The 24,312-nt window shown below is 36.1% G+C and overlaps 1 protein-coding gene across 8 annotated transcripts in view; it reads left to right on the top strand.

Moving 5' to 3' along the window:
• GTDC1 (glycosyltransferase like domain containing 1) overlaps positions 1 to 24,312 on the top strand; it is a 348,210-nt gene that overhangs the window by 51,881 nt on the left and 272,017 nt on the right. For 5 of the 8 annotated variants that reach the window (XR_010380569.1, XM_031451360.2, XM_031451363.2 and 2 more), the window contains exon 2: positions 23,471 to 23,532. The exons of the other annotated variants lie outside the window; for them this stretch is intronic. The gene's annotated coding sequence lies outside the window, so the exon portion shown is untranslated. The remainder of the gene's footprint in view (positions 1 to 23,470; positions 23,533 to 24,312) is intronic. 8 annotated transcript variants of the gene reach the window in all.

Genomic DNA, 24,312 nt, shown 5'->3' with positions numbered 1-24,312 from the left:
GCGTCACTTTCCATCTTGCTGTCTTGTTAGCGCTCCTCCTTTCTTTCCTTTCTCTTCCCACTCTTCACTCTTGAGTGGAGAGAAAATTAGATGTGCTTGTAGCAAAGGTGCTTGAATGGATCAGCTTCCTCTTTTCCTCCCCCGAATTCTTCTGTGTTGGTATGAAGAGTCATAGGACAAAAAAATAAAAAGGTGATGCATAATCACGTTATTTGTCTTCCAACAAAACATTTTTCCCAAATGGCAAGATATATGCAATTCATAACTTACATAAAGTTCGTCATTCATATTTATAAAATCTGTTTCAGTGCTAGATGCACTTACTTCAAGTTTCAGAGAATTATTTTAAAATACTTTTGAATCATCTGCCTAAGAGCTTTCAACACTGTATAAATAGTACACTTTTTAGCATTTCCTTTTGCATACCTGAAGTTTGCATTATCTTTGAGATTGTTTACCACTTTTTTTTTTGCAAGGCACTTGTGGAGACTCAGCCAACAAATGTCATTCTATATGTGGGTTTCAAAAAGCAAATGGGGGAAGTTATGTTTAACCTTTTCAAAGAGTTGTTATTGGGCTTTCCCCCATTTCAGAGCAAAACCAGATGTAAACCAAGGATGTGAACCGATGTACATATTTTTGAATATATACCTTCTTTGAGGTTTTGCCAGTGATCATTTTTGTTAAAATATTACCACCCTCCCAACCTCAGAATTTAGAATGCTTCTGGTAAATAGTTGGCTGTAATCTGGTGATTTCCATCACTTTGCTTGTTCAGCTAAATTCTTATGGATTGTTTCTTTAAAAGAACATTGCCTTTGTGAGATGAGGAATTAGAGCTGTGGCATTTGATTAAATGTGTTGATGGGGGAAAATATGCTAAAGAGGCATTAGAATTTCCCCTTTATGCCAGAAAGTTCATTAGACTGGCAGGCTGTATAGAGGGAGGTAGCCCAAGGGAAGAGCCCGAGGTGGGAGGTATTGGGTAATAAGAAAACAGAGTGAGAGAGAGTTTCTCCTAGCATGGGAGGTATAGTCCCTTTTCTAAGTAGAAGGGCTCAAACCCTAAACCACTATGTTGAGATGGCATTTTTATTTATTTAGATTTTGCTTTCTGTTTAATTAAAGGTTGGAATATGATGACTCTTTTTGTTTTTTTAACCCTATATCTTCCATATTGCAAAAAAAAAAAATCCACTAAGAATGAAGTAAAATTTTGTTCGTAGTATTTGTGTTGTGTTTATTCTTTCAGATTTTAAATTTCATATGATCAATGCTTTTTATTAGAATATTATGTTTTACATATGCCTTATAATTATCTAGTACAAACTTTCTCTTATTAAGGATGTGATGGCACCTAAGATGTTTAAGACAATTTCATGTCTTATTTCTTCTCCATAGTGGATACAACACAGTTACTGGTTGAATAAATGAGTGAATAAATACCTGAATAAGTACAGGAATATGTGGGGGCATGTATGTTTTTCTACTCTGAGTCAGACTTGTGATTTCTATGATGTTGTTCAAGTTCTTAAAATGCTGATTTGCATTAAATGATTGGGTACTCACTGTACAAAAACTCATCGTAAAAATAAGGATGAAGAAATTTTAAAAAATCATTCTACAAATAAATAATTATTATAATTTGGAACTCATTTCAGACTTTTTTTTCTCCTTCTGTGCACACATACCCATACCCACACACGCAAATGTACATGTGTACATAGATTTATAGAGAAACAAGAAAAGTGATAATAGAATCATCCTACATACTACTTTCACTTAAATAAAAGTAATACTACTTGATTGTAATATAAGTAAAAGAAATTGAAGTAAAAACAAAAGGAGTTACAGTAATTAAGTGAAGACCCTTTACAGTAAGAAATACCTAAGTGATTTCACTTAAGGTGAAAAAAATTATGAAAAATGATAACAGATCAAGATTATTATATTTAAAAAATTAACTGTATATGTTATTGTATCAGTTTATTTCCTGCAATGAAAAGTAAGAAAATAACATATTTCCATTTTCCTACTGCCTAATTTTTATTACTTATGTTAAATTTGTATCATGTCAATATGTGTAACACTTGTATTCTATTTGGGAACTAATTTTCAGTTATTTAGTCTTAGTTTTATATTTAAAAATACTCAGTGCTTATGACCTGCTTTTTAAAAATTTTTAAATTTATTTAATTTTTTTTTTAAATTGCAGATAGTCTTGAGACGTGTTCCCTGAGAAAATTCCATTCTCAGGGACTGATGCTTCTAATCAAGTAGCACATTTTTTTAAAGGAGAATAAACTTTGATTAGCAGATAGAGAAACTGAATCGCATAGAGTAAAATCAAGTTTTAGCTCATGCAACTTGAATATAAAGTAATAGTTTACTAATTTAATTTAAGTATAGTCCTTGAAATGTAAGAATGTTAATCTCTTTTTCTCTTATTTTTGAAGAATTTGATGTGTAGGTCATGTAGCAAAAACTATATAAAAATAGACTATATGAAATTGAAGAAATTGAATGTTAGATTACTTTAAAAAGTTTATATAGGGTATTGCATATAATATGGGCCCAGCATAGTAAATAGGATTTAATGTTACAGAGTTAGTGAAGGTGGTGATGCTATTAGGAAGGAAAATGGAAACAAAACTATGGACCCAGAAGAGCATACATTGGGTTAAAAAGAACACCTGTTGGTTCAGTGCTGTGGAGGAAGAGAGCTCCCAATAGGAAATCAACTATATAGGTAGCCTGGGGTCAGAATGCAAATGCTTTTGAAAATCTAAGTGGTTTAGAATTTACTCTGTAGGAAATGAGGAGTAACTGATGGCTTTTTAAATTTTTATTTTTATTATTTTTATTCTTTGTTTTTTATTGAATGAAAGAGTCTTTGAAAGCTATAGTTCTTTGCAATTTTCAAAAGTTTCACACACATGACTTCATTAATCCTATAATGATCCTTTTCTCCCCTACCTCTTTAACGGCCCTTGTTATTTTCTTTTAGTTGTGTATTTTTAAAAGATTGATAGATTATTTATGCCTGAGAAGTGAAACCCTGGAATGCCTGGGCACTCTCAAAAGAGTCAGTACTAAATCTAGTTGGTTTCACAGAAGCAGAGGTCCACTGGGCACCTCCCCGGGCTCTGTGAGGCTGCCGCTCATGCTGCTTCTGGTACGCTTGCTGAGATCACTGGCTGCAGTTCTGTTTCTGGAAGCCCATAAATGGGAAGACTCAGTTTCTTTGGGGTACCTGTTGAAACAATTTTTCCTAGTTTTCTCCTATTACCCTATGTTGTATCTTTTTATTCTCCTTTTCTTGGATTTGATAATGGGAGAGAGTATTGAAGCAGCCTTGTATTTTAACCATACTCTGTGAGTGTGGCCTCTCTCTGTAGACCCATTCATTCAGAGGACAAAGAACCTGGTCTATCTCCATTCTGTAAAATTAATTCTAGTCTTTATATCAACACATATCTCTGTTTTTTAATTCTTTGTTTTGATTCATTTCTTGGCTGGCTGAATTTGGTTATCAGGTTTTTGTTTGTTTTGATTGTTTTTAGTGGGTTTTTGTATTTTGTTTTTTGTTTTTTTGGTTTTTTTTTGGTTGTATCTAAACCTAACTATATCTATTTATGTATCTACCTATATGTACATACATTTTTTTCAAGAAGAGCTCATAGTTACTGTATTTCTTGAGTAATTGAATGCTTGAAAGTGTTTGTAGACTGCTTTTGTGCTTTATGGACAGTTTGGCTGGGCATCACATAATTGGGTGTTATATCATTGCCTTTGAACTCTGAAGACGTTGCCTTCTTATATCCAGACAATAATAGTGAATGCTGCTATATAAAAGTCTAAGGCCACTCAATTTTTCTGCCTTTATACTCACAGAATTTATATTTATTTTCTCTCTTTCTTAAATTCTGTAACCTCATAAAGATAATGTCTTAGTATTGTTTTGAATCCAATTTTTCATTCTACCCCACCCTTCAAGAAAACGTTTTCTTTTGTTATAGTGTTTTTTTTTTTTCTTTTTCGCCTATTTTATTTGTTCTATTTTCTTTTGAAAGGATTTCAAGTGTGTATTGGCTGGATCTCATTTAGTGTCTATATTGAGCATCTCATCTCATCTCTTATATATCTTTTAAAACTTTTCATTTTCTGTGCTTTTTTTCATGCCCATCCTCTTTCCTTGACTGTTTCAGTATTGGGTGCTCTGGTTTTTCATTGCTTCTTTTCTGGCTTTAACTTATTCCGCCTCCCCACCCCCCGCAATCTCCATCTTAGTCTACCAGTTTGCTTTTTCATGTCCTTTAATTGTCTTATCCTCTCTTAGATATTTCATACTTTTCTTATAGCCTCTTTTACTTTGAAGTAGCTCATATTCTCTGTAATATAAGCTGTGGAAAATTCTTTGTGAGTGCTTCCTCTATTTCCTAAGACAATATCTTTTCTTCATCTGCCATTGGCTTATAATCCTGCCACTCTGATCCTTGGTAGTAGTGTATAAACTTTTTGCTGATTCCTTTCTGGTTCATACTCATTTTTCAATGAGTTCATATTCCTTTAAGAACAGGTATTGCCTGAAAAAAATGTGAGGTTAGATGCAAGTGTTGAATAGTAGGGAGAGGGGATAAATGACAACAGTTTGCACTTCCATGTGGGTTTTTTATCTTACGCTCCTTCACTTGCTCTGGGGACATATCTCACCTCAATTCGCAGTGCTGTGAAGGTCACCGTGACTTTGAGGGCCTGTGAGTCATAGGAGTGGTTTGGTGATAATTCCTTCCTATCTCTTTTCCTCCCATTTGGCAATATCTCTGAGCAAAAAAGCTAGTCATTGACAATAAGAACATGTTGGTGTTTCCTCTGTCTTTCTGTGGTGTTGACTATGATTTTCTAGAGAAACTTCTCTTATTCTCTCCTAGGTAGATGTTTAAACATCCTTACTCCAATCAGAGTTTCCTTGAGTGGGCTTTAGAACTGTTCCAACTTTAGGGAAATCTTTATCCTGCCTTAGATCTGAAAGGGTGTGGTTTGGCTGTCAGCATTACTCCTCATTTTGGTTCCAGATATCACATAATTTGGCAGATTTTTCTTTCTCTTCTTTTTTTTTTTTTTTTTTTTAAATAGTTTGTGGTTTGTGGTTGTGGCTGTGTCTTTGTTTCATTGACGATGAGGTATTCATTATTTTTTGTTCTTTTACTTTTTTTTTTTTTTTTTTTTTGGTTTGTTTCTGGAGTAGAGACTGGGGTAGCAGTGTCTTCCTACTGCCATGTTTTTTAGTTTTTTTAATCTGCCTCTGCTGGCTCACTTGTGTGCTCGCTGTCCCTCCCTCTCATACTCCCCTTGTTACCCTTCCTCTCTGTCCCTCTTTAGCTGCTTATGCGTTAAGCCAAGAGCTTTTCCAAAGACCCATTTTCAGTCTGTTTTTCCTAGCTTAGTTTTCTTTTTTTTGAGTGACTTCATCTACTCCTGTCATTAATCTTCACCTATAGTCTAATTATTACTTTTTCAGTTTTCTTCTTTCAGTTTTTTTTGAGATCTGACAGATAATACTGTAGAAATTTAAGGTGTACAGCAGAGTGTCTTGACGTACGTATATTATGAAGTGATTACCCCAATAAGTTTAGTTATCATTCATCATCTCGTATTCTAATAATTTTTGGATTAGCAGTTCCAACATTGACTCCTCTTGAGGTCAACTGCTTACCAGATACTAATAATACCTCAAAATTCATACTCAGAATGAAATTGTTTTTCTTCCTTGCAAATGTGGCTCTGTTTACTACCTCACTTAATGGAAATTCATTCTCCCAAATTATTAAGGCTAAAGATGCCTCATTCAACCATAATTATTCTTTCCCATGCTTCTCTCAACTAGTCACTTCTCACTTCTGACTAATACTGATTTCTCTTGTGTCCATTGTGTTTTGCATTGAGATTGTAAGTCCAGCAGACATCTATCCAGCGCTTCTGTCACAGTGCCTCACATACAATATATAGTTTCTAAAAAAAACGTATTTGAATCCTTTGAATGCTAATTTTAGTTTTAATAAAATCCATTATCAAGATAGTTTTAATGTCTTAATCTAAAATTATCTTGTGGTAATTTCACGTATTTAGCTCCTAATTACCTTGTCTGGATAATAGCTTTTTGTATATTTACAACTCCTGACTTCTCTTTTTCTTCAACTCAGGTTATACCATTCCTGACTTAAAATTATATTGCTGACTTTTTAATTGTTCTTTTACAACCCCCCCCCCCAATTTTGATTGTTTCCTGAATGATCCAGCTCTTAGTCAGACTGAAAAATATCATGGTCAAGAATTTTGGGGGGTTTTTTTTGTGTGTGTGAAAATATTAAGTCAGTGGTAGAAGATCTTAATATTATGTTTTATTATTTTATTTTTAAGTAGGTGTCTGAATTAAACTTTCTTTATATTTAATGTACTTTTAAACCATTCTTAATTATTATTATTTTTTTGTATTGGGAGGCCCTTCAGCATTATTTTTTTTTTTTCATGTATTGGAAGAGAAAAGCAATAAATGCCAAGAGATTGAGTGAAGAAATCAATTATATATAATATGGTAAAACCCTAGAGTTGACACATTCTGGTGAATGTTAGCTGCTTGGCACATACTTTTTTTATTGGCATTGGAAACATAATCTTTTGAAACCATCATTGTAAAAGTGAAGCTGTCATTGTAAAACTTAAGATTTTGACAATAAGAACTGCTCCTCAATACGGGAAGCTTGTTGAATTTCTCATAAAACCACAAACTATAAACTTCTCTTGGAGAAAGATACTTTTGAAAGGACCTGACATGTTTTAAAGAAAAGGTGGATCCTTCTGTTGACATGAGCAAGAGAGCCATTGCATTAAATTTCCATGTTAAACTACACACACAAGATCTGGATTTTATTTAGGAAAGAATTTTTTATGTAATTAATTTTAAAATAATTAATGGGCTTTAATTTTTAGAGCAGTGTTAGGTTCAGAAAAACCAAATGGAACGTACAGAGGGTCCCCCCTCCTGAACCTCCCTCACCATCAAATCCCCACCAGAGTGATACACTTGTTAGAATCAACCAACGTTGATCCATCATTATCAAAGTCCTAAGTTTAAGGCTCACTCTGTTAGGCATTCTAATGGTTTTGACAAATGTATAATGAAAGACATGTTTTCACCCTATAGTGTCATACAGAATAGCTTCACTGCCCTAAAAATCCCCTGTGATTCACCTGTTCATCCCTCCCTCCCTCTCTCCCTTAGAGCCCCTGGCAAACCACTGATCTCTGGATAGTTTTGCCTCTTCCAGAATGTCTTACAAGTGGAATCATACAGTATGTAGCCTTTTCACATTGGCTTCTTTCATGTAGCAGTATGCATTTAAGACTATTCATTGTGTTTTCACGGCTTGATAGCTCATTTCTTTTTAGTGCTGAATAATATTCCAGCATCTGGATGTACCACAGTGTGTTTATCCAGTCACCTTTTGAAGGATATCTTGGCTGTTTCCAAGTTTCGGCAATTCTGAATAAAGCTGCTGGTAAACCTTTGTGTGCAGGCTTTTGTGTGGGTGTAAGTTTTCAACTTATTGAACTAAATACCAAGGAGCATCATTGCTGGATTGTATGGTAGAAGTATGTTTAGTTTTAATTTGTAAGAAACTGTCAAACTGTCTTTAAAAAGAGGCTATACCATTCTGCAGTTGGACTGCAAATGAAGGAGTGTTCCTGCTGCTCCACTTCCTCTTTAGAATTTTAGGTGTTGTCAGTGTTTTGGATTTTAGCCATTCTAATAGGTGTGTATTAATTTACAGTTCCCTATTGACCTATGATGTTGAGCATTTTCATATGCTTATTTGCCATCTGTATACCATCTTTGATGTTCAGATCTTTTGCTCATTTAAAATGTTGGATTGTTTCCTTATTGTTGAGTTTTAAAAGTTTTGTTTTTGTTTTGGGCTTTTTTTGGAGGGAGTGGTATTTATTGGATGAGTCCTTTCTCAGATATGTCTTTTGCAAATATTTTTGCCCAGTGTGTGGGTTGCTTCTGATTTTCTTAATAAAGTCCAATTTACCAGCTTCCCCCCTACCTCCTACCCCTGATTGTGCCTTTTGTGTTGTATCTAAAAAGTCATGCCAAACCAAGGTCATCTGAATTTTCTCATATATTGTCTTTTAGGTGTTTTGTAGTTTTGCATTTTATATTTAGGCCTGTGATCCGTTTTGAATTTTTTTTTTTTTTTTCGCGAAGGGTGTAAGGTCTATATCTAGATTCAGACTTTTGCATGTAGATATCCAGTTGTTCCATCACCATCTGTTGAAAAAACTATCCTTCATTGAATTGCCTTTGTTCCTTTGTCAAAGATCAGTTGACTGTATTTGTGTAGGTCTATTTCTGGGCTCTCTTTTTCTGTTCCTTTGATCTATTTGTCTGTTCTTTTGCCAGTACCACCCTGGCTTGATTACTGTGTAATTAATTTTTAAAATAATAATTAATAAACTAAGTGTTTTCTGTTAAGATTTGTGAAATAAGTTATCTTAAACCAATTTCTAAGTGTGAGATGATATGTCATATTATTTTTTAAAATAGATACTTTACTGGTAATCATTTTAGTAAAATTTATATATAGTGGAAACACTGTCATAAAGGAAAGAAATAAAATTGTAATGTTTTCACTTAGAAAAACTATACTGTTATACTGTAGCTTGTTTTATAAGTTCTGTTGGCTCTTTAATACCTGTTGAAGAATTTTCTTTTTCAAATATAAAATAATAGTTTAAATATAATTATGAAAAAGTCTGTATTCATCTTCTAAAATAGCACTGTCTAGTATGAGAAATGAAGATAGCTGTTCTTACATTTTTTCAAAAACTATTGCTTTTTTAGTATTAGGAAGAAATGATAATTACTTGTCTAAAGTCTTTCATTGTGTAAATCAATGTATAAACCCTTTGGTTTGTGAAACAAATTGAGCTAGATCTTAGGGGACACTAATAAATACATGGCACATTTTTTTGCCTGAAGACTAATTGAGCAGAAAAAAAACCAACCAGTAATATGAAGTGCTGTGTGGTAAGCACAGGGTGGGTGGCAGTGCATTAAACCAGTAATAAGTTATTATGCCTGGTGACTGTAAACTAATGATGTCACTCAGCTAGTTTTTACTCATGGTACCTTTAACCTTGTGTGTCAGAAACAGAATGAATTTACAATAAAAGTCATTAGGTAATTGGAATGATTGTCAGCCATGGTCAACTGTTACAAGTGTATTCTTTTATATCAGTTGTATTCAGGTGTAATTTACTTCTAATAAACTGTACCCATTTTAAGCGGGCAATGTGATGAGTTTTGACAAAAGCACACAGCTGTGTAGCTATGACCATAATTATGATTTGGAACGTTTCTTTCACCCGAGAAAGTTCCCTTGTGCCCCCTTGAAGCAAACCTCCACCACCTCCAATCTCAGTTCCCAGGCAATTGCTGGTCTCTTTCTGTGTTGTAGATTGGCTTGTATTTTCTAGAATTCTTAGTAGTGTGTTTTGCTTAATGCAGAGGACATGTCCTTGAAAAATTGATGGTAAAATGATTTTTTGTAACATCAACAATATGTTTTACCATGTTAAAATTTTGAAATGCTCAAGTAAAGTTCAGTCGGTATTGTTCCTAATATTTTGGGTTTTATGTTTTTCTGCCTTGTCTCCTCTCTGTCATAGCTTTAATCTATATTGCATGTCATTTAATATACAGAACCATCTCATGACACATTATTTTGTAAAGCAAATGATTCTTTAGTAGTTAAACCATTACCTCCTTGTTTGTTTTTAAAAGCTGATAAACAATATACAAAATAGAAATCTACAGATCAAATTGTTGTCATTAAAATTTAATGCCTTCCTTATTCCATACAGTTGTCACTCAATAGACAGTTTAACCTTGCTCTGTAAAAGGCGATTTGCCTTGTCCTTATGCCCTACTGCTCAGACCTCTGGGGATAGGAGAGTGAGAGTGGATAAAATAGCTCTTTACTTTGTAACATTCTGTTCTTTGTGGTTCCTCTTACTCACAGGTAGTCTATTCTGAAAGGACGCTGAAAAGGAGTGGTTGATCTCATGGAGAAAATAGCCCCACAAGGATGAAATTTTAAAATCCTTTAAGACTTTTTATCAAATATACTGAATGTTACTCCCGTTTATAGGAAAGAGTTAAGAGTCCTTTGCATATTAGAATGAGTGGAGTTTTCTGGTTTTGCCCAGAAACATTCTGTTTCTAGAATTTATGCTGCTTCATTTATTAGTCATTTTGAAACTAGAACTAAATAAAAGCCAAACATTATGAAATGTTTTTCATATTTGCTCCACCAAACATATTTAGATTTCTAGTTAATTTGGAAATCTTATACACACATAAAGACAAATAGTCCTATTTTTAACTTATTTAATATAGTAACACTTTGGGTAACTGATGTTCTACCAACGATCCTCAAGTAACTGGCATTATGGAATTATAAGCATGTATCTATTAAGAAATTCTGAAGATCTCCATTTAAACACTGCTTCACTGAAGCCTTCAGACAGAAGAAAAATGTTTTAGAAGTCAGTTTGAGAGATAGCTTGTGTGGGATGGGACTAAATAGCAATGTGATAAGAAAAACCACCTTGAAACTTACATGACTATTATCCTCAAAACTAGTCAGTCAATACTCTTTTCTTTTTTTTTTTTTTAACTAATTCACAGGCTATTTCTATGATTTCCTCATTTGGGGGGCTTGTCTCCAGAAGCCCAGGCATATTCCATTTAGCCTATGTGGTGATGGCAGGTTAAATCAAATGGGAGAAGGGACATAGACAATTACCTGTGCTACAAAGCAGGTTGCACTCATGTTCTGGTGGTGGTGTGTCCAGTGTATAGTAGGAGATAAAAGGGAATTCTGGCTTGGATATCAGGGAAGCCTTCGTGAAGTGACACAATTTAAATAGAGTGATGAGTTGCATTTAGATTTTTTTTTTTTTCATTTACAAAGTTACGATTTCCTTTAGAGAATTTGGAAAACCAGAGAAGCATTGAGAAAAAAAGAAAAATAAATTAAATTACCATTAATGTTTTTATAGGTATTCCATCTTTTTTTCTTTTGCTATATGTTGACCTATCATTTTTCATTTTATAATATGGACATTTCTCCATGGCATTAAGTGGTTTTTTTTTCCCTGCAACATCATTTTAAATAGCTATAGAGTCATTTAACAACTGTATAGATAATAATGTAATTTAGTTAACCAGCCACCGATTATTGAACATTTAGATTGTTTCTGCTTTTTACTCTGTGAAAAACACTGTCAAAACCCTTCTTGTGAACATGCCTGATTCTTTCTTTTCAATTAATTCATATTTTGTCAAAATAATACATTTACCTACTCTAAAATTCTAATTGTTGTAAAAGGCCAATTAGAAAATTCAGTTGTGCTTTGCCTACTTTTTCCGGTCCCCTTCTCTCTTAAAAATGATGTTTAACCTTTCATTTGCTTCTTCTGGTTATTACATATCTCTGTATTGCTGGATCACATATATACACGTTGTTAACTTTTAATGCATACATTTTAGATATTGTTTGTTGGCTTTATATTATGGTCTTTAAGGACTTCTTATCTTTCCACCTCCATCTTTCCCCGACATATTCCCAACTTTTGGCTGACTTATTTTTAGGGTTGCATTATTCTACTATGCAGATATTGTTTATAACTGAGTATTGTAATAACCTCTGATAAAAAATATGCTTTTGATTTTGTTTTTCATGAAGTTAGTAGTCCCTTATTTTTTCATTTATCTAGCTTATTTGTCACTCTTAATATTTCTTTCTGTATCTTCCAGGAGCTTCTTAGTATTCTTTTCTATAAGGTGAATTGCATTGAATAATTTAATTGTTTCCATTTTTTTCTTGACTGTACATTTACAGGAGACTTCCATTCTCCTTCCGTCTCATTTTCTAGATATGCTCTCTTCCTGTGTTTCCCTTCTGCTGTTAAACTAGGAACTCCCTTTGCCTTTTCCTGAATCTCATACTGTCTTCCTTCTTGTCTTATTCCTTTATTTTTGTGGTATATATCCAGTTTCCTGGGAAAGGTTATGTGTGAGAAAAATACCTTTATTCAGTTTTCTCACTTGATTAGTATTTTGCCCAAATAATTACATTTTGTGTTGAAAATCACTTTCCTTCAGAGTTTTTGAAGGGATTAACACTGTCTTCCTGCTTGCTGTTGCAAAGTCTAAAAGTCCTTTTTGATTCCTTTTTGATTTAACTGTATAAGAAAAATAAGTGGAAGTGGAATGTTTTGGTATAAGGGTATCTTTTTTATTTTAAAGTTTAAGGATGGGGACAATGAAAAAGGGATTCAAGGCAGAAGGACTGGCAGAGGCCAGGAGACAGCAGAGTGTCCAGTATGTTTAGAGAATGAGGACATGCAGGTCTGCGCGGGGAGAGTGTGGGAAGCAGTTGGAACAGGGTGGACTGAGGCTCAATAATGGATACTTATGGCCTGAAGCTTTGAATTTGTTCTGTAGGTACTAATTCACATGGCTCCCATCAGTTGTATGAAGCTTTCCTTGACTCATGTTTGGCAAAACGAATTGACCCCTGGTTTATCCTTTCTTAGCACTTTGTGCATGCTCACTCATGCATGCATGCACATGTGTGTGCGGACACATGCACATGCACACACACCTCTTTAAGTGTCTATGTGCCTATCTTCTAGTGAGACTAGATCTTTGTGTGAGGCTGTGACATAATTAGGTACGAATTAAACAAAGCACAGCAGGTCAGTTCTTAACATTCATGGTGGTTGGGATGCCACTGGAAATGGGAGGAAGGACAGGAGGAAGCAGGATTTAAAGGAAGAGAGAACAGAAGGTTACTGCATTGTCTAGATTTGAAGAAATAAGTCTCTGATGTAATAGTCTACTGAGACTAAGAGGGATATTTCTTCCAACAGTTATATTCTGATCATTCCCAGGGGTCTCATTATTCTTAATTTTGGAAATACTATGTTATTTTTATGTATCTTGTACACATTTTGCTTTAAACTTTTCCCCCTTTTTGTTTCTGTTGAGAATAGTCTGAAACAGTTTTAATTCCTACTTTTATTAATTTTTTTTAAAGATCAGTGATGTTTTGGTTACACAATTATTATTAATGATGATCTGAAATACCATCTTAATTCCATATGGTTCAAGAAAAGCACTAAATGGGGAATTTTGGATGAAAATAATTGATAAAAATATATTCTCACTTACAGGCATTTTCTTACTCTAGCAGATTCATTGCCTAAGAATATTATCCTTAATATTGCCCAAAAGGTTCTTTCCTAACTAGATGAAGTTTGAAATATTATTAGAACTTTACTTTGTTGTTATAAAACATGACTAATTTCTCCACAAAAATTCTATATTAAGAATATGACCTTGTCACCAAGATGATTGATTTTTCGGATGAAGTAAAGAGTTATTTAAAAGTTGTGTTTGTGTGTTTATTTATTGATTAGATTGATTGCTTAAAAGCAAGATCAAATAATTTTATTTAAAAAGATGCACCATATAACAAATTTCTGAATAATATACCACTGATGAATCTTTACTTTCCAAGATGTTTTTTGATTCGCTAGTACTCTGCTAAGAAAAGAGGCTAATGTATTTAGAAATTTTCATGATGCTAATTTGTTTATTAAGCACTTACTATATGTCAAGCTCTAGCTCAAATGGTTAAGGGACACTGTCTTATTTAAAAATACCCCCCGATCAGGTGGGTCTTGTTTATTATTATACGAGGAAATTGAAGCACAGAAAGGTTAAGTTTCTTGCCCCAGATTACGCAGGTACCAGTAGCAAGACAGGAGATGTTTGCCTCTGATTTGTGTCTTTCCATTATTAAGCATTATTTCTTTCGAAGTATTATGGGAAGGATTCTAAGGAAGATTAATCCTGTAAGTGGCATCACATGTGAATGGTATGTACACCTCCCCAGTCAGCAGATGAATGTTTTATTTGCTAATTTCTAATAGTAGATACCTTCTCAGATTTTTTTTTTTTTTGGTCCTTCTAAAATTTCATACACAGCACTGGCCACTATCTTGCACGAATGAAAAAAGATGGTCCAATGTAAGATTATTATTTAGCTAGTTTTTTTCTTTTTTTTTTTTTTAATATACTGTCTAGAAAGTAAGATTTTCTTTGAGAAATTTTCTGTACTTACTGATACAACATTGGTATCCTTGTTTAATGTGTGTGATTGATATAATTTTATATTTACTTTTTATACTGTCTTATACTATTCTTTCCCAAACCACGTAAGGCCTCTCCAACTGCTATTTCTCCTTGGCGGTATCTTTAAGAAGTCACAACATGTTTCTTCCTGAACACCCAACAGTTTAGTATTCTGTCAGATGTTTTGCAGGGCTTGAGCAAGTTATAGTGAACGTCTTCAAGAGGCAAGTAGGCAGAGCGCTGCAGCTAAGACACCTGTAGAGATCAGCACACCTGCCCTCAAGCAAAAGCTAGTAATTAGCTGCTCACATTCCCTTGCAAACTTCCCCAGTGCTGTTGCACATGAAACGCAGAGATCACAGCGATGCTGTCATGAGCTCCGCACTGTTGGAGTTATTTATGCCCACTCAATTTTTAATGTTCCTATAAGACATGTTGATGGGAACCCTGAGCCCAAAGGGATTTGCATGCTTGATCAAACCTGTGATGATTTAAATATAGAAATAAAGAGAAACCTGTGGATTACACTGACTGTTAACTTTTAGGATGGCGTTAGTGGAAGACATTAACATGATACTGGAGGCAAAGTTGTGTTTGATCAACCGTCACAACTTTTTTGTTTCTTGACAGCAGGTATAGCTTCAGTAAATCTAAACAAGTTCTCTCAGGCGTATAGATCCAAGTGCATGTGGATATCTGGATGGCATCGTCTGAATATTTTAAAATATGATTTTATACCAACCACTTTTTTGGAAACTAAACTACTACCAAGTACCAACCTTTTAATCCTACCACATTGTCACATATAGTTAAAGAATGAGGTGACAGATGATTGAATTTTAGTAAAATAACTATATGTAAATATGAATTGGATATATTTTGACCAAAGAAATTATCACTCAAAGTACTTAGACACCTTTTTATGCCATTGTTTTAATTTTAACATTATATATGTCCTGGATATTATATGGCATAAAAGCTAGTGTCTTACCAGGTAATTTTTAACTGTGAGGTTCAGTTCTTTGATTATTATATTTGTATAAGTTATTAATAAACAGCTTCACTAAAGATGCATTACTGACGATTCTTGAATATATGTAGTTTGAAAAATGCTATAATTTCTATTATCATAGCAAATTCAGTTCGCATTTATTCTGAGGGGGAAGAAAAAACTCTAGCACCTCATCATTTAAGCCTAGTATGGTGGATATACATGCTCCCTAAATTGATTCTCAGAGACAAATATGCAGGGTGGAGTTGTCAGATTATAGCCGAACTAAGAAAGATGCTTTCCAGCCCTGGACTGTCATTGACAGAGGTGCTAGTGAATTCAGTCACCCATTGTGCCCCATGTTTTCTTTCATTGGTACAGAGGTAGAATCTTCCAGTGGGTTTCTGTGCACCGTTACTCATGAGTTCTTCAGGAAAAGTGAAACGAATGATGTGAATGTTTAAAAGCTGGATTTTACGTTTGCCTGCATTTCTAGCGGAAGTCAGCCTCAGTGTGGATGGAACTGGGGATGCTCCGCTTGTGAGCTCATGATTGTGATGCTAGCATAAGCAGTACTTTTGTGTGTTATATGCAGAAGGTTTTGGCTAGTTTATACCTCATTGACTTTCAGGAATTTCACAGGAGTCATTCCTAAGAGTTGGTCTGTCTATGGTGGCCTTTGGAATTCCTAATAACTTCATATAAATATTGCATAAAACATTTGGCAGTCTGTTTCTTACATAAATGCACCATGTGCCCCGGGTCAGTATCTTATTTATCTTTTTACCCTTGATGCCTAACTCAATGCGATCAGTCAGTGTTGGCTGGATTAGTAAATGACTGAAAATACTGTGTAATGCATACAAATAGCCCATGGAAACACTATAGTAATGAGTGGATCATATGGAACATTTTTTGTAATAGAATTCACTTTTTTCCTGTGTATTTTTTTTTCAGTGTAATCCTAGGTTGATTTTTTTCTAGAATAAGTGTTGATCAACTTTTTTTTTGCCATCAGTACATCAAAAATACTCTGTGAAAAAACGTTTTGTATCTTTAGTATACTAAAGTGAAATTCTTCTTACACTAAGTCATAGTCTGCACCATGTTGCTTACTCAGCCTTGTTTGCTGCTGCTCTCTAACCCAGTGTTGCTCCGCCTGTGTTGGACAGACTTTTCACCCTGTTTTGGGATAAGCCACACCTCTTCCTGGCCTCGTGCCTTGATCTCTGAGCTCCAGTGTCATGAACTCCTGAGTGTCTTCTGTTTTGGACTCACCAGTTTAGAACTGAATCATATGTGTTTCTGTATTTCGCAAAATGTATGTCTCCATCTAGTAACTTCATTACTATAAATAAACTTCCAAAGAAAGTAAGAAAGACAGACAGGTAGACAGAGACAGGAGAGAAGGAAAGAAGGAAGACAGGAGGGATAGGGGGGAAGGACGGAAGGAAGGAAGGAAGGAAGGAAGGAAGGAAGGAAGAAAGGAAGGAAGGAAGGAAGGCAGGCAGTCAGGCAGGCAGGCAGGCAGGCAGGCAGGAAGGAAGGGCAGACCGGAGAGTATTTTGTGGAATAGGGAAAGACCAATGATTTTGGAATTTGAAAAACTTGAGTTCAAATCTGATTCTTCTTCCTCACTTTGTAATCATGGATGAATGCAAAAGATATTAATATCTACCTGATAAGCTTGTTGTGTTAAATTAATTAATGTATGTAAAACACTTTATTAGCACATTCTATGGCATATAATACATGTTTATAAATCTTAGCTAACTCTATTATTTTGCAGGTGAGGAATGTGAGATTTAGAGAGGTGACCAGTGGTCATTCAGTCAAGTAACTTATGGAGAGAGGATCGAAACCCAGGTTCCTCTTACTCTAAAGCTGTGTGTTTCAAACATGAGTGTACATCAGAATTTCCTGAAGGTCTTGTCAAAATACAGAATACTCGGCCCCATCCCAGATTGAGACAGGAGGGAAGGGGGCAGGGCACAACCACTGAAGGAATGACACAGCAATTGAGGACAGGACACACTGGTTAGAACCAAGATGGTGGAAGATTTGACTTCCAGTAGACCTTGAACCTCATGGCACACCCACAGGCACCATGACAGTTCCTAGGCTGACCATAAAAGGTCCAAAAGAGGACAGGGCCTAATTCCTGGAAATCTCCACCCCTTCCCCAACATAGTTGGAATAATCCTCTTACAAGTTAGCCTATGAAATTACCCAGCTCGTAAAAACTGACAACCATGCACCTGGTAGTCATGCTCTCTCTTGCTTTCTGAGGTGGCCTGCACTCTGTCTGTGGAGTGTGTATCTACTTTTACTTTAAATAAACACCCCCATACCTCTCAGTCTCTCTCCCTCTCGCTGTTTGAGATGGCCCGCATTCTGCCTATGGAATGTATATCTCCTAAGCCATTTTCCTTTCTGAGCTGGACCCCACTCTGTCTATGGAGTGTGTATCCCTCTAAATAAACTTGCTTTCACTTTACTAGGCCTTGCTCTTGAATTCTTCCCTGCTCGAGGCAAGAACCTATCCTCCAGCAACAAGAATTTCTAGTTGTGTAGGTCTGGGATGGGGCTTGGGAATTTGCATTCCCAACAAGTTCCCAACTGCTACTGCTGTTGCTGTCACTGCTGGTCCAGGGACCACACTTTGAGGACCAGTGCCCTTTATAGCAGTATTTCTCACCTTTAGCTGCATGTAAAAAATCATCTGGACCTTCAAAAAATTATTGATGAAACCAAAATCTCTGATTGTGAGGTTTAAGTATCAGTTTTTGTTTTTTTTTAAGCCCTCCCCATGATTCTGTTGTGTAGCCTGAGTTGGAAATACCACTCTGCCTAAAGCTAGACTCTTTGCAATTTTCCATTAGAATTGGGTCCCAAGCAAAGCGCTGGCTTTGAACACCTCCTGGGTGCTCAGTGAAGCAAGACCCCTATAGGGTGGTGTTTTTGCCCTGTGATAATTGAAAACAATTGCTCCAGCCTAGAATTCTTTTATTATTTTAAATGTTCTCATTATTTGTATCTTTTGTTTGCATTTCTCCATCCAGTTTCACCCTCAAACAATGTGTCTTGAATACATTCATCAATCTTTGGGGTGGATTTTATGTTAATATTTGGCAGAAGCAACTATTTAGCAATAGTTGACTTGAAGTACAAAGTAAATAAAGGAATGTATCTAATTAAAAAAAAAGTCACTTTAGCAACCTACTGTACTTTTAGAGTTCTGATTGTGAATTTCTTCTTTTTTTGAGATGTTGATGGAAACCATATTTTTATTTCAGGGCACACAGTTATTGGTTAAGAACATTATGATAGCTGTGCACCCAGGAGTACTTAAGAGAAAAATGCAGCAGGTTAATTGATAATATTTCAATCACTTTTTTCTGTTACATGGTTTGGTCAATAAATATATACAAACCAAGACATCCATAACTGGATAAGAGTGGGCAAAATACCACGTAATTTCGTTAACCTTTAAGCAATGAAATTATAAATCCCTATGCAAATGATTAAGGTTATCATTTTCTATCACCCCCTTTTGATACCTACAGATCATTAATTCTTCTTTGTCCTGTTGAGTCTTATTAAAACTTCTGACTGATGTACTTTTATTAAAAGGTTTAGAATTTACCAATTTAAAACACTTGCTTCACATTATCACCTCTAATTTAACCAGCTCATTAAGCACAGTATTTTGCAAAGGTAAAAAGTCAATAGCTGTTTCTATAACAAAATAATACATTGAAATGAATTTTAAACTCTGCTTAGAGGTGAGCAACTGCTGTATACTACTAGGTCTTTTGATAGTTGATTTGTTCCTTTAGTATGCAAATTTTAGGTTTACAAAGATCTACAGCTTTTATTTAAGAAATATGCCTGGAGGCTAGATTGGTAAGCTTTAGGGAGGTATCTAGTTTGGTGTGAAATAAATAGTTGTTAAAGGATCACATGAATTGGTTCCCAGAAGATGAAGAGTAGAGTTGAGACAGATTGAGGAAAACGGACTGCATTTCATTTTATTTGCCTAAAAATATCTGTAAATTAAAAATGAAGACAATGAATGATGGCAACACAAATCAAATTAATGTAAATAAGCCTTTCTTGGGGGGTAGATTTTGTGAAAAGTTCTGACTTGTAAGAAGTTTAAAGGAAAGGACCTACTCCATCCCTGACAGCTTTACAGCTTTAGGGGGAAGATTTTCTCTTGGCCAAGGAGGGAGGAATAGGTCACTCTGCTGCCCGGTTAAGCTGGCAGCATCACTTTTGGACCATGAGATGACAGATGTCATAGAATATGCTCACATGCAAAAGAAAAGGACTCAGGGTTTCTGTCTTAAGTTGGAGACCATAGGTATTCTGGTTTACAAGTGTTAAGCTAATAATTTAATAGATTTCTAGCTTTGGGGAAGTTTTGCATCACTGATCTTTTGGAATCTCTGACTTTCAAACAGATTTTTTTCTTTCCTTAAACAACTTTGAAAAAAAGATTATGAAATATATTTCTGTATAGATAGCTTATAGAATCCTCTTCATTTTTTTTTTAAGTGCATCTGTCATTCTAGATGTTTTTAAGCAACTAGCCTCTCAGAGATAGAATATATGAACAGCATTATCTACCAGTTGAAATGGCCTCTGTGTATGCATGCTAGTTGTGTATCTCTGGTGATGGACAGTGAGTTGCGGGGGCCAGGGGTGATGATGATGTGTGACAGTCATGCAGGAAAAACGGATGTGGAGCGTGAGGAGGTCCATGTCCTAGGTGTCATTTGAGCCCCTGGGTTGTGCCCCTCCAAGTGTGGGTCCTTGGCTTCGCGCAGGAAAGAATTCAAGAGCGAGCCACAGTTGGGTAAAGGTAGATTTATTCAGAGATACATCGAAAGGCAAGAGAAAGACCATGAGGTGTGGAGATTGGGTGCTCGGATTAGAGTAAAAGTAGGTACACACTCCATAGACAAGAGTGTGGGCCGTCTCCAAATGGAGAGAGAGACCCTGAGGGGTAGTGTTGCCTGTTTTTATGGGCTTTGGTAGCTTCATATGCAAGGAAGTGGAAGGAGCAGTCTAGCCTGGGGAAGGGGCTGGGATTCCCAGGAAGTTGGCCATTTCCCACTCTTTGACCTTTTGTGGCTAGCCTTGGGACTGCCATGGTGCCTGTGGGCATGTTATTCACCATGTTAATATATTACAATACGCATATAATGAAGCTCAAGGTCTACTAGAAGTTAAATCTCCCATCATCTCGAGCCTGAAGGCCTACTGGGGGTTGAGTCTTTCACCGTTTTGATGTTAATTGCTGTAGCATTCCTTGAATGGCTGTGCCCTGCCCCCTTCCTGTCTCATTGGTGGGAAGCTAGCATCTTTCACTGAGGCTATAATCCCTAACTCCTCTACCATCCAGGACCCCTCTATGCACATACATGTATATATATAAATAAATAGATTTCCATACCTTTTCCTATTCGGTGTTGTTTTATTTATTTTTATTTTTGAACTTCAAGATTCTTTACAAAACTTTTGAATTGTCACTGTTAGTTGGTTCTACTTGATTCAAATCGGATAAGCACCAAGGGGTATGAAATCTCTCCTCTGATACCTTGGTCCCTAACACTCACTTTCTTTATACACAGGTAACCAGTGTTACCATCTTTTTGTGCATCCTTCTAGAGACATGTATGCATATTTAATCAGTGTATATATTTTTGCCTGTGTAATTACTTATGTATTTACCTCTTGAGCTTTGTATTTTGGAAAAAGGATTTTTTTTAATGTGAAACTGCATTTAAAAATATAGTCTGTATAACCCTGTTCAGATATGAATTATTTCTATACTTTTTTTTTGAAACATTGAAATTCTTTTAAGAACCAACCCTCCACCCCCAACAAACACTCACACACACACACACACACACACACACACAGAGCTTTGTGAAGCAGAATTACATACAAGTGTTTGGAAGGTCCCATGGTTATTAATCAAGGCCTGACTTTACCCTGCGGCCTCAGTGGTCATTCCCTGTGTCAGAGGCCCGTACCGTTTTCATGTTTACATAGTATTGTTTTCGTCTTCTTGAAGAATTCTCATTTGGATGCATTGGGCTCAGAGCAGATGACTCTTTTGTGTCTTCTTTCATTATTTCATCGTTATCCTCTCCTCCACTCACCTAGTTTTGCTTCTAAATTTTCATCTCTTGTGAGTTTTTGTATTTGGAGCTACTCTTGTTTTTATTTAATTTGACTTTTTCTGATCTTAGTTGAGTGTATCAGTTTAAGAATACTGGGAACTATCTAAGGATTTTTTTCTGTTCTTTTAAATTTTACTTCTGTTGAGTCTGCAAATGGTAGTGATGAGAGTTTGGGGTCTGGAGCCAGATTGCCTGAGCTTGAGGCCTAGAAACATGACCTTGGACAACCTTTCTTTGACAGCAGAAATTGATCCCATTTGTCTGTAGAAGCAAGAAACACAATTCTTTTAATTGAATGGAACTCGTCAAGAATTTGGATAGAATGTGGTTCTTTGTTAAATACTAAGGGTACAAAGTACGCTGTGTCCTCAGCCAATTTTTCAAAAAATTTCAGAAACGCTGTTTAGTCCTTGATCTCAGGCCTCTCCTCTAACAACAGGGTGCATATCACAGAATCGTTAACTCAGTCTAGGTGCGTGTATTTTGATGCTTGGAAATAATGAGGTTGGGATTCTTTGTCCTCCAGAATAGCTCTCCTGTCCCCATCTCTGAAGTGATGAGGTCTGCCTGGCTGTCCCCACAGTCCCTTCCTTGTCTCCATCCCCTGAGGCCCTGACAACTTTGGGGATTGTAGTAAACGTCTCCGTGCTGGAGTAGGTAGATGTAGGCCTTGCTCCCATGCCTTGGTCAAATCATCTTGTTCGTGTCATTTATATCGTGTATCACAAATTGAAATGATCCTGCTGGTACACATGTCTCCCATCATCCTTCCTCCTCTCCCCAGGATTAAGCTCCGGCAGGGCAAGCTTTCTTGTCTCGTTCACTGGTGCATCCCCAGCACTGGTGCTGTGCCTGGTAAATGCTCCAGAGGTAAATGTCTAAATACATTTTTTTTTCAGAGAATATACTATGTAGTCATTATTTGAGACAGGCTATCTCGAAGGTTTTTTCCCCTCCTTTTTGATTTATGTCTTCTCAGGGATGATTTGTTGGTTGCTGTTCTTTCGGTGACAGCTCCGCTCAGCATCCTCTCTCTGGCTATGAATGCTTTCCCGTCTTGCTCACAGTTGGTGTCTGAAAGGTTCTCCGACCTGGTTTTTTCCTGGTAGAGGTTATTCTGACTCTGTGATTACTGTTTAGAATAATTCTTTTAGGAGATGTGTTTGGCTAATCCTGCGATTCTGTGCTATGTAAACTGTTTGGGAACCACATTTCTTGCGGCTTTGATAGCTCCTCCCTTTTGCTTGTCGTGTAGGATCCTTTTTGGATGAGTTACTATGTTAGTTCTGACCTTGTCAGTATTCATATGCCCAAGAATCCTGACTTTAATATATACAGAACAGGAAAGTCACAGTATCCACCCTTGGGGGTATGGTAATGTCTCCTCTCTGCACTGTGCCTGGCTCGTGGAGAACACAGGGCTGTGTAAGGTACCAGTTTAAAGCTGATGTTATGCTCTGCCGGAAAGTAGTGTTCTTAAGGTGTTTACCCCAGATCTACAAGTGTCTGTGCACCTCCACTGCTTCCCTGGAGTCGAAACCCCAGAGCTGGGCTGATTATCCATATGCATTCCAACCTGCCTTTGAGATTTTTAGACTATCCTCAGTAGAAGTTCTTGACAGTTTTTTGGATTACAGACCTTTTTGCAAATCTCGTAAACTACTGACCTTCTCCCCAGAGAGATATACATTTACATAAGCCCACACATTTTGCATATATCATTCTGCAGTGCACAGACTCCTGAAAGTCGTCTATATACCAGGGTTAAAGACCTCTAATCTGAATTATTATAGTTATTTTTTTTGAGTTATAATTAATTTGGGAACTCCTTGGGAAGACTGAAGAAAGCTCTTATTAGTTAAGGCTCAGAGCATTTCTGTTTCTAGAGGTTTTCCTCCCATCCTGGAATAGCCAAGAATCAGACTACTAGATAGTTCAGGTGAACTTGTCCAGGTTGGGATTCAGAATGCAGATTGGGTTTCTTTTGACTTAACTGTGTCCTTTGTGATTTTGCAGATACCTCTGCATTAGCCAGATTGGACATGTGTAGAGACACATCGGTTTATCTGGATCATCAGGTGAGCAAATAGGACTTCATTTTTATTTCTCCATCAATTAAGTCCTCTGGCAGTACGTGGTCATTTCCCATCACCTACTCTTCACTGCGGTGTGGGACAATAAGATGATAAATATTTCTAAAGAGAAGGAAGCAGCCTCTCAAGTTTTACCAGATTACTTCTTCAGCTACTTGAAGTCAGATCTCTTTATTTTTATTTTGTCTCATTATTATTTCATATATTCACACTTTATATAGTATATAAAAACTTCCCACACTTCTTTTTATCTATATACTTTGGAGAGTTGTGGACAGCTCTCATATTGCTCCTTGGTTGTCAGCCACGTTATACACATTTAACTCCTTTAATCTTTCTTTGTAATTCATTCGGCCTTGCTGCTTTTTCTAGATTTCCCCCCATTTCATCTGCATCACTAATAAACAGAAAACATAGGCTAGTGCCTAATTTTTTCTATACCTTTCATTCTTTTTGCTTCCTGCCTTTGCCTCATATTCCTTGCTGAATTAAAGGTAGCTGGACATCACTCTCTGGATCACTTTGGCAGTACATGAATGCCTTGCCTGCAACTCTCAGTGTCCCGTGTGGTAATAGCATCAGCAGTATATCCCAGAGGAGAGAAAGCAAATGCAGAAGGAGAGCAGTGAGGAACAAAATAATGCATTCTTTGATTATATGGTAAACTTACCCTTGCCACCCAGAGCCGATCATTATATCTGAAACCTTTATCACAGGTTTTGTCATCCCAAAGTATTGTGCATGGGCACTAATTTAAACAAGATA

Source organism: Camelus dromedarius, chromosome 4 (assembly GCF_036321535.1).
Source record: "Camelus dromedarius isolate mCamDro1 chromosome 4, mCamDro1.pat, whole genome shotgun sequence".
NCBI classification, from domain to species: Eukaryota; Metazoa; Chordata; class Mammalia; order Artiodactyla; family Camelidae; genus Camelus; species Camelus dromedarius.
This window is presented reverse-complemented; position numbering and strand designations above follow the sequence as displayed.